This window comes from Nycticebus coucang, chromosome 1, assembly GCF_027406575.1.
Source record: "Nycticebus coucang isolate mNycCou1 chromosome 1, mNycCou1.pri, whole genome shotgun sequence".
Taxonomy (NCBI): domain Eukaryota; kingdom Metazoa; phylum Chordata; class Mammalia; order Primates; family Lorisidae; genus Nycticebus; species Nycticebus coucang.
In genome coordinates, this window is record NC_069780.1 from 164,920,169 (window position 1) to 164,929,983 (window position 9,815).

At 41.4% G+C, this 9,815-nt stretch overlaps 1 non-coding gene across 1 annotated transcript; it reads right to left on the reverse strand.

The window, feature by feature from the left end:
• Nucleotides 1-442: 442 nt before the first annotated feature.
• LOC128593008 (small nucleolar RNA SNORA62/SNORA6 family) lies at nt 443-596 on the reverse strand. Its single transcript, XR_008382202.1, has one exon. It is a non-coding gene; the product is annotated as a small nucleolar RNA SNORA62/SNORA6 family (small nucleolar RNA).
• Between the last annotated feature and the right edge of the window lie 9,219 nt (nt 597-9,815).

Here is a 9,815-nt window from a genome sequence, read left to right on the forward strand (position 1 = left end):
CCATAAGAGACTAGAGGAGAAGGCTGCTGGGGGTGAGCTCATTCTATCACAGACCCGTTCACTCTGACTCTGTCACTTCTCTTGCTTGCAGAACACCAGCATAGCATCTCTCTGCTAAAGACTGCTAAGATCTATTCTTCTAAGACTGCTTCTCCCTCAAAGACTATCTTTCTCTCCTCTCCCTCTCTCTCTCTCTCCATTCTGCTAAAGCAGGCACCTAAGAGCAATTGTTCCTGAACTCTATAGCAAAGAGGTCTGCATTCACAGCTAGGTAAGGGGGGAAGGGGCTGGAGACCTGGCCAGTCCAGCCCAGATAAGTGGCAACAAGATTTGTTAACATCCCACTTACCACAGTGAGCCCTCACCAATGTTGTCTTTTTTAAGATGACTAATCCAACTCAGTCAAAAATCTAACTAAAAAAAAGATTTTGTTTACCATTATACTTGTAGCAAGGCATATTATCAAACTCTGCTCAATGGGCCAGATACCCTTGTGATGTTAGCGGAAAATTTGCCACTCACATAGCACACAATCTACCCTTGTGAGTTCATTAGCCAGTCAGTGGTCTCAATTACAAGCTCTAACAATGTACACAAAAAAATATTTTCGATGAAACTACTTTATAGGAATATATGCTCAGATGTAGCAAAATACGAACTTTATGTCTACTTTAACTCAATATAATTTGCAAATAGTCTATTGTTTATATGCAAAGGGACTCAACTGACATCACTGGAAGAATCCTTTAAAAGCTGTTTTTCCAAGTAATCTCGATGTTCCTCCCTGGGATCCATTTTTACTTCATCATTTGCATAGAGTTCTGAGAGTTGTTGTGCTTCATTTGATTGGGTTTGTTTGTTTAAAGAAAACAAAAGCAAACATAAGTCCATCCCATGTCTGTATTATTCTCAATTTTCTTTCAGCAGGATCACAATTCAGGAGATTTGATCTTAGTAAAAGGTCTCTTAGAGTTATCTACAGGTATGTTTCTTAATAAAGGCAAGACAAAGAAAAAGTAATGAGAAGAAGGGAGAAGAAAAATGGGGGAAAGAAAGTGAGGAAGGAAAAAATAAAGCAATCTGGTTGGAGTTGAGTCATTTATCTCAGGGAAAGAAGACTTCTAGACTCCAAATACATAAGAATTTCAGTGATTTATTTATAGTCAAGAAACATTTATTGAAAATCTAATATTCAACAAGTAGTGTGCTGAGCATTGAAACAAATACCAAGAGGAGTATGGTCATGGCCCCTGTCCTCCAGAAGCCCACAGTATAATGAGCAATATCAACCAGTAATGACAATCTGCATTAGGTCAGGTTATGCTGGTTGCTACAACAATGAAAATCCCCCAAATCACAGTGACTTAATATAACAGATGTTTATTTCTTGTGCATGTAACAATATGAGGCAGGTGTTTCTGATCTTGTGGCTTCAATATTTTCAACATTTGGTTTCCAAAGTCACAAAGAACACAAATAACCAATATCAGGAATGAAAGAAGAGTTATAACCACAGATTCTATGAACATCAAAATGATAATAATAAGTAAACATTATGAAAAACTTCATGCCAATGAATTCCACCACTTAGATGACAGGAATAAATTCTCAAAAAAATACATCTTACGAATATAGGCAGTCCCCAGGTTATGAACAAGATAGGTTCTTTAGGTTTATTCTTAAGTTGAATTTGTATGTAAGTTAGAACAGGTACATTTACCTATTACCTGAAATAGGTTCTGTTTGTAAGTATGAGTCATAAGTCAGTCAGACATTTGTAACTTGGGCACTATTGTAATAGCCACTGTTCATGAGTACGAGTTGTATGAGGTCAGATGTTTGTAACTAGGGGACTGCCTGCACAGACACAAAATGAAGTTTGAATAGCCCTATAGATATTATGTAAATTGAATTTACTACTTAAAACCTTTCCACAAAAAACTCTAGGCCCATATGGTTTCACTGGTTAATTCTACCAAATATTTATGGAGGAAATAATTCTTGTCTTACATAAACTCTTTTAGAAAATAGAGAAGTGAATTACCAACTCATTTTATGAGACCAGGATAACTTTAATACAAAAACTAAATGAAGACATTTAAAAAAAAAATTACAAAATTTCTCTGGACATCATCTCCATTCTGACCATCCAGAAGAAGAAAAGACTACATGTGATTTTATGGGCAAAGTTTTCTCATAGTCCAGGTTGTGTATGGGATACACTATATCCATTTGCATTCCTTTGGACAGAAATCAGTAACATGACTAACAACAAAAGAGGTAAGGAATAACAAATCAGGTAAGTCTAGCTATGTGCCCTTAAGAAGAAAAGAAACTAGATTTGGGGATGCTAACAATATAATGTTCACTATCTCAGAAATGTGTACAGAGGGCTAGTCCAGCACAAAGAACTATAACTGAAGAAATGAATGAATGAATGAATCAGCAATTAATGAATGGTGTAAGCCCTTTTAATATTGCCTCTACCTAGTTCCAAATGCAGTAGTAACTGTACCAATAGGAATACCAATTTACAAATCAGTAACAGACTCTGTTTCAGTGTTAACTTGCAGCTAAAACATTGGCCATGCAATCGCTTTCTGGGGACTTGACAGCAAGCCTGGCCTAGCATTCAATGTCACAGTTCCAATTCTATGATAAGTTAATAGTATCATTCTTCTGTAGTCATTTTGCCTACCAACCCCTCCCACCTGCTTTTTTGTTTCTTTGAGAGTGTGGGAACAAGAGGAAATGGGGAACTCCAGAAATATATTTTAGTTAAATTTTACATATAACAAACACTGTGTGGTCTCCCTGTATACATGAAGAGTTTGGTAGCATTTGTTTTAAAAGATATAAAGCTGTCTCATTTAAATGTATGCCACATGCCTCCCCCACTTATTAACTCTCTTCCCTTTTATGTAAATCTGTTTTCCCTTATTTCCATTCCCCATGTTACTATTTTGCTTTCCCCAGCTCCTGACCTACCGCAATATACTCTGCTGTACTCTAGAGCCAAAGAGAAGGTACGCCTGCTGGCAGTTTCTGGGTGGGACTCATATCCAGATCGCCATTCTCTGAAAAACCTGGCCAATTTAGCTAAAATGGAGCACTGTAACATCTCCCATGTCCTCACACGTCCTGCTATCCAAGTGGAACCATGAAGGCTCTTTACTAACTACCGGGAATGGCCCAGCCTGGTGGCAGAAGAATAACCTGCCTCCTGCTCTTTATCCTTATACTTCTTCCTAACATATTTCTTCCTAATATACCTGGTGTTTAAAATCAATAGTAGGGCGGCCCCTGTGGCTCAAGGAGTAGGGTGCCGGTCCTATATGCCAGAGGTGGCAGGTTCAAACCTAGCCCCGGCCAAAATCCAACAAAAAAATAAAATAAAATCAATAGTATTCAATTTGTATTTTACTGCTGTGAATGTGTATCAGGTTCCTCTCTTCAGCTAAAATTTAAGTTCCTTGGGGGCAAGTCAAGTCTAATGCACTTTGGCAAGTCTACAGCCTCACACACAGCCTTGCCCATGACAGGTACTGAACAAATATGTGCTGATTTAATTTAGTTCAAAAAAGGGTAGTCACTAGTTAAAAAGCACACGTACCTCAGAGATCCTATCAAGGCTTTCATATCATCCAATAACTGCATTTGAATGGTGTTTTTTGTTACAGTGTTTAGGTTAGGACTAACAGAGCAAAGACCAAAAGGAAAACTTGATACTGAGCAGGTGGAGAAAAAGGGGACCTCTCCCCATGTGGGAGAAATGGAAAGTTGGGCTACTGTTTACATTGCTTATAAGACTCTCAGAGTTCACAGAACAAATTGTCCCTCGGTGGTGAGATTTACTAGTTGCTCCCTGAAATAGCTTAATTCATGGAAGAATATTGGGTTAGACCGAGCATGAAAAGTTGCTGGAATTCTCATGTGTTGGCATATAGTAGAAATCCATGCCGGACTGGCCAAAAGAGGCTTAAAGGAGGAACACTGAAGGTGAACCTCGAAGGTATATGATTTGATTACATGGAAAAGCCAGAGAGACCTTTTCTGCCTGGGGGAACAGCATAAGCAAAGATAAGGAAGCACGATGGAGTTTGATAAGTCAAGTTCTTTAAGAGAACGGAGCTGCCTTAGACCAAGAAGTTCAGAAAATTGTGGGAAATAGGTTGGGATCATTATTGTGAGACCATTTGTGGGGAACTCTGAAAGCCAGCCATGAGAGCAGGAAGCCAGAACAGCTTCTTATGCTGAGGAAGGCCCTGATGAAAGTGCTATTTGCAAAATATTTCCCCTGTGGGAACAGCTACCTAACCTGGAACATCACTCATTCTTTCCATGCACAGTTTCCTTCGGAGATCAAGTACAGCTGGACCTGATCTTTGTGAGCTCAACCTGAGGGCCAGAGACTACCTGACCTCAGACTAACTTATTCCTTACAGTCCAGTGCTATTTTAACAGTCCTCTACAGTTTAGCCTGTTTATTCATTGCTTGCACAGTGCTTTTTCCCCTTTCATTTTACAGTAAGCAAGTTGGTGAAGCCCAGGTTAAAATTTTTCACATAGCAGCAGTGTTGAAGAAGATTGTTTAGCTAGTGCCAAACAAGTAAGAAAGCTATTGAGATGTACATATAAAAAGGACAGCTACCCAAACTACTGATAATCAGAGCTGCATGTAGTGGCTCATACCTGTAATCCCAGCACTTTGGGAGGCTGAGGTGGAAGGATTGCTTCAAGCCAGGAGTTCAAGACCAGTCTGGGCATCTTAGTAAGACTCCATCTCCACAAAAACATATATATATTTTTTTTTTAATTTTTTTTATTAAATCATAACTGTATACAATGATATGATTATGGGGCATCATACTATATATATATTTTGAATTAGCCAAGCATGTTGACATATGCCTATAGTCCTGGCAATTTGAGAAACTGAGGCAGAGGAGTTCGAGGTTATAGTAAGTTGTGATCATGCCACTGCATTCCAGCCTAGGTGACAGAGTGAGACTCTGGCTCTAAAAATCATAATGATAATAACGATAATCACAGCAAAGTGACATCTGGGACTTCAAAAGCTACAGCATAAGAAGCTTTACAACTTCTGCCCAAGTTTCTTGAAGCATTTGTTCTTGGAACACAAATACCATGCCATGAGGAAGCCAAAGCCAAAAGTCCCACTTGGAGAGAAACCCAGGACCTGGTAGACAGCCCCAGCTGAGCGCCAACCTGCCAGCCATGTGAACGAGCCGTGGAAGAAGTTTATTCTCCTCTCTCCGTCGGGCCAACCCAGTTGAAGCTGTGTAAAGCAGACACGAGCTTTCCCCACCACACACAGCTCAAATGATAGATTTATGAGTGAAGATAAATGATCATTGTTGTTTTAAGCCACTAACTGTTGGGAGTATTTTGTTATTTAGAAACACATAACCATAAGTACATATATGTGGAAATCTACTTTGTCTCCTCTCATAGAATTTATACCCATACCACTGACAGCCATGTAGGAATTTCTGCTAATGTAATTAGTCTAGGTGAATCTGTCTCTCTCTCTCACCACCTAACCCCCAGGTGTGTGCATGTGTGTGTAGGGATTGTGCTCTGAGCTGCCAAGATCTATCAGGTCAGTTAGCATTAGGCAAGTCCTCTACAGACTTCCCTAAGGAGCCCAGATGGACTGGGCTTCGGTCCCAGGATTACCTTCATGCTAAATTTATTAATTAGATAACATAATCAGTGTCACAATGTGGCACCTAAACATCTTATTCCTATTTTTTAAAAGGTTATGATTTTTTATAAAAATAAAGCTAAGCAGACCTATGACAATTTTCAGAGAAGATATATTTAGTTGGGAAATTTTAAATTTCTGGACAGAAAACATCTTTTTTTGGATTCATACTTAAACCTGATTCAAGACCCTGAGGTTCAGACCACATAACCATCTACTGGTCAGCTAAACATTAACCTCCCTTACCCTACATGCGGGTAAGAGCTGAGATTCCCTCGTGGGAAGAATACCAGGCAGGAATACAGGCCACAAAGATGGCAGGTATTTGTGGCTATTTCTCTAGAACTTTAATGTACATAAAAATCATCTGTTTTAGTTGATCTGAAAAGGAGCTTGAGCTTTTACATTTCTAATCAAATCATGGGTGGTGGCCAATGGACCACATTTTAATTAAAATTTCAATAAAACCAGTGTATGGTGCCCCATGATCACATTAATGTACACAGCTATGGTTTAATAAAAAAAAAAAAGAATTTCGCCACCATCATTAATAGTAGACTTTCAGTGCCTCCTACAAAAACTGAGCCTGGCAAAATAGTCTGCCTACCCTATCACCACCTTATCCACCATCCCCATCACTACCACTTCTATCACCACCCCCCCATCAATACTTCCATCACCACCATTGCCATCAACATCTTCAACACCACCGTCATTAATACCACAAACACCACTACCATCTCTACCACCTCAATATTGCCCACTACAGACCACTAGAGTCACTTAAATATAGATCATTTATTTATACAAATAGACTCTTTCTTGGCATCCAAGATATGATTCAACCAATGGATAAGGGCACTTAAAGACTGTGACTTCTAACCAAACAATAATGATTATAATAATTGAAGGTTGGCCGTTCCTGAAGTACAGTCATAACAACAGGGAACACCACTGGCTCCTTCTGAAATACAGAGTCCCATTTATTGGATCAAAACAGCTGAAACATAGGATAAGATCCAAGAACAAGATAAATCCAAATGAAAACAACCTATTTGTCAGGAAAGAAGGTGCCAAAATAGTCACCTTCACATAAGCACATTTGAACTTATAGAAGAGTTCTTAAGTTCATAGAGTGATAAAAGATATAAGTAGGTGAACTTCACTTGAAGCTGAAACAGGTAACTTCTCTGATATGTAAAATTTAAAACAGAAAACTGAGGTTTCTTTCCTAATCATTCTTTTTTCCTTAGGAAGATCTCTGGGATGAGATGCCAAATGCACTCAACGTCTGTGTCCACCGATGTCTAATCACGGGTGAATATAATTTTCACTGAAGAAATGAGAACTCTGCCCAACCAGTAGCAGCATAAAGTTCAAAAACATCTGCACTGCCAGGTAAAGATGATCTGTGTACATAACGTGGGCAGTGGTGATTTCCTTAACTAAGCTTCCAAAACAAGAGAGGCTGGGAAGGCAGCGAGCGAGCCTAGTCCATGTGGACCTTCTGGGGTTTCAGAAGTGATTACAACGAAGCTCTCTAATTGCTTGTGTGTTTTATTAAGTAGATCCCATTTGAGTCTAAAATCACATGCAATGTTTAAATGTTATTTCTGTAAACTATACAAAACTATAATTTTCCAGTAAAGAAAAAAAAGATGCTGTCAAATAAGAAGAGCTATGAAATGAGATCGTTCCCCTTATTTGCGAGACAGATGTTATTTTTGGCTCTTCTGTATAATGCAATCCATATTACAGTCTCTTTTTAACCAAACACTAGGAATAGCACACGCTTGCACACAGTGCACCAAAACCATTATGAGGAAGATGTCTTTTCATTAACACTGACAACTTTTCAGGACCCTGGTGCAAAAACCTCAAGCTGTAACTTGCAAATTGGTCCCATTATGCCAAGGTGGAATTTTTTTTTCATCTCTCCCACATATTCCTGCAATAGAGATAAAGCTGTATATTTCCTTCAGAACCTGCTCCTAGGGTTGGCAAATGATGTTTTTTCTCTTATATTTCCTGTGAAGCTCTTGTGCTTTTACGCTGACAGATTTTATAAGATTTGGATTTTTTTTATCATCTTTGTCAGAAAAAAAATGTGGAAAAAGAGGAAAGATAGCACAAAAAAAGAGAGAGAGAGAGAGACTCCATCACACCAACTGGCTATTTCACTTGTATTTTTCTCCAAAAAGTTTGATGCTGAGAAAATATCAGCTGAAGCTAATTAGCTCCAGGACAAAAAATCTCCATATTGAACTGGGATGACAAGAATGTAACCAGAATGAGTAAAATGTACTGGTTGGAAACAGACGACAGTTTTGCCAACCAGTATGTGAAGAGGGAAAAACAAATGGTTATTATTAGGCTGATTTAATTTTCAGTTCTTCCTCATGATGGAGAAGCTGATGTTCATTTAAATAATTTGACCTCAGCCAACTGCTAAAGCTTTCTGAGTTTGCTAAAGTATTTCTTTTATCTTGAAGCTTCTAGAGATGGTATCTTGCCCTTCAACAATCTAGGAGCACCTGGGCTAAGATAAAGAACTAACAAATGTTACTTGAAGAGATAAAAACTGAATACATGGGACACATAGCTGCTCTCCATAAAGTCCAATGTTCTTCACTGTGGCTGGTCTAATAGGTGTGAGGAAGGAGTTACAGTGGCAGCACTTGGGATTTAGTAGAACTATCAGGATTCAGAATCTTGGAGAGGCTTCTGAGACTACATCTGGATGGCTTTTTTTTAATGGAGCAAAAGTGGTGGGGGTGAGGACCTAGATGTTCTCTCCTAAACACTCTGGGATTATAGTCAAAAAGGAACAGCTAAGCCAAGAGGCTCATAACTATTGTCCTCTCTACCAGTGCAAGGCTGGTCAGCATAAAGCAGAGTAGAGGGGGGGAGACAAGATGGCGGACTGAAGCCAGCTTTCAACAAAGGCTCCCGTCCAGAAGGAGAGTTAAGGGACAGGAATTTAGTAAGTATCCTGGTGGACTTGAGCCTCACCAAGAGAGAAGGCTGAAGAACGCACATCAACACCGCTGAGGCAAGCTGTGATCACAAGGACGCAAACAAAAGGTACAAAATCCACCACCAAGCGGACGGGAGTCCCCCTCCCCCATGAGACCGGCTCAAGAGCCCCAAAATTGAACAAGCGGGCAGAAATTAAAGGCCCTCCCACTACACTCCACGGGAGAGACCTTCTAAAAACTGGACCTACCTCCCCTACTGGGGTGCCGTGGCGTTCTCCTGCCGGACATAGGGCTGAATAAAACTTTGGGAATCCTTTGCCGGCAACCCTGAATCCCCGGCGCTCCCCTCCCGCCCACTGAGGTCTGGAGGCCTGTCCCCTAGGACTTCGGATCCTTGGGTGATTTCTCAAGGGGAGTGGACAGTCCCCGAGTTGCGACTGGTCAGCATTGACTCTGAGGCGCGCGAGTGAGGAGAGGGCACCGGGCTGAGGGGCAGTCACGCCTCGCGGCACTTCCCTGCGGTGCAGTGCAGCAACCCTCCCCGGGCACAAGACTGAATAAGACTCTAGCCTCCCCGCTGAGAGCTGAGAGCCCCTACTCTCACTCGGGGTCTGAGGGACTATCCCCCAGGAGTTCGAATCCTTGGGTGATTTCTCAAGGGGAGTGGACAGTCCCCGAGTTGCGACTGGTCAGCATTGACTCTGAGGCGCGCAAGTGAGGAGAGGGCACCGGGCTGAGGGGAGTCACGCCTCACGGCACTTCCCTGCGGTGCAGTGCACCAACCCTCCCCGGGCATACGGGGCCCAAGACTGAATAAGACTCTGGCCTCCCCGCTGAGAGCTGAGAACCCCTACTCTCACTCGGGGTCTGAGGGCCTGTCCCCCAGGAGTTCGGCTCCTTGGGTGATTTCTCGAGGGGAGAGCACAGTGCCTGAGCTGCGTCAGGTCAGCGCTGACTCTGGGACACGTGAGCGAGGAGAGGGCACTCTGCTGAGGGGAAATCAAGCCTTGGCGGCACTTCCCTGCGGTGCAGTGCAGGAGCCCTCCGCGGACCGTAGTATTGCGTGAAACTGAATGAAACTCAAGCTTCCCCCCACCCCACTCCCAATC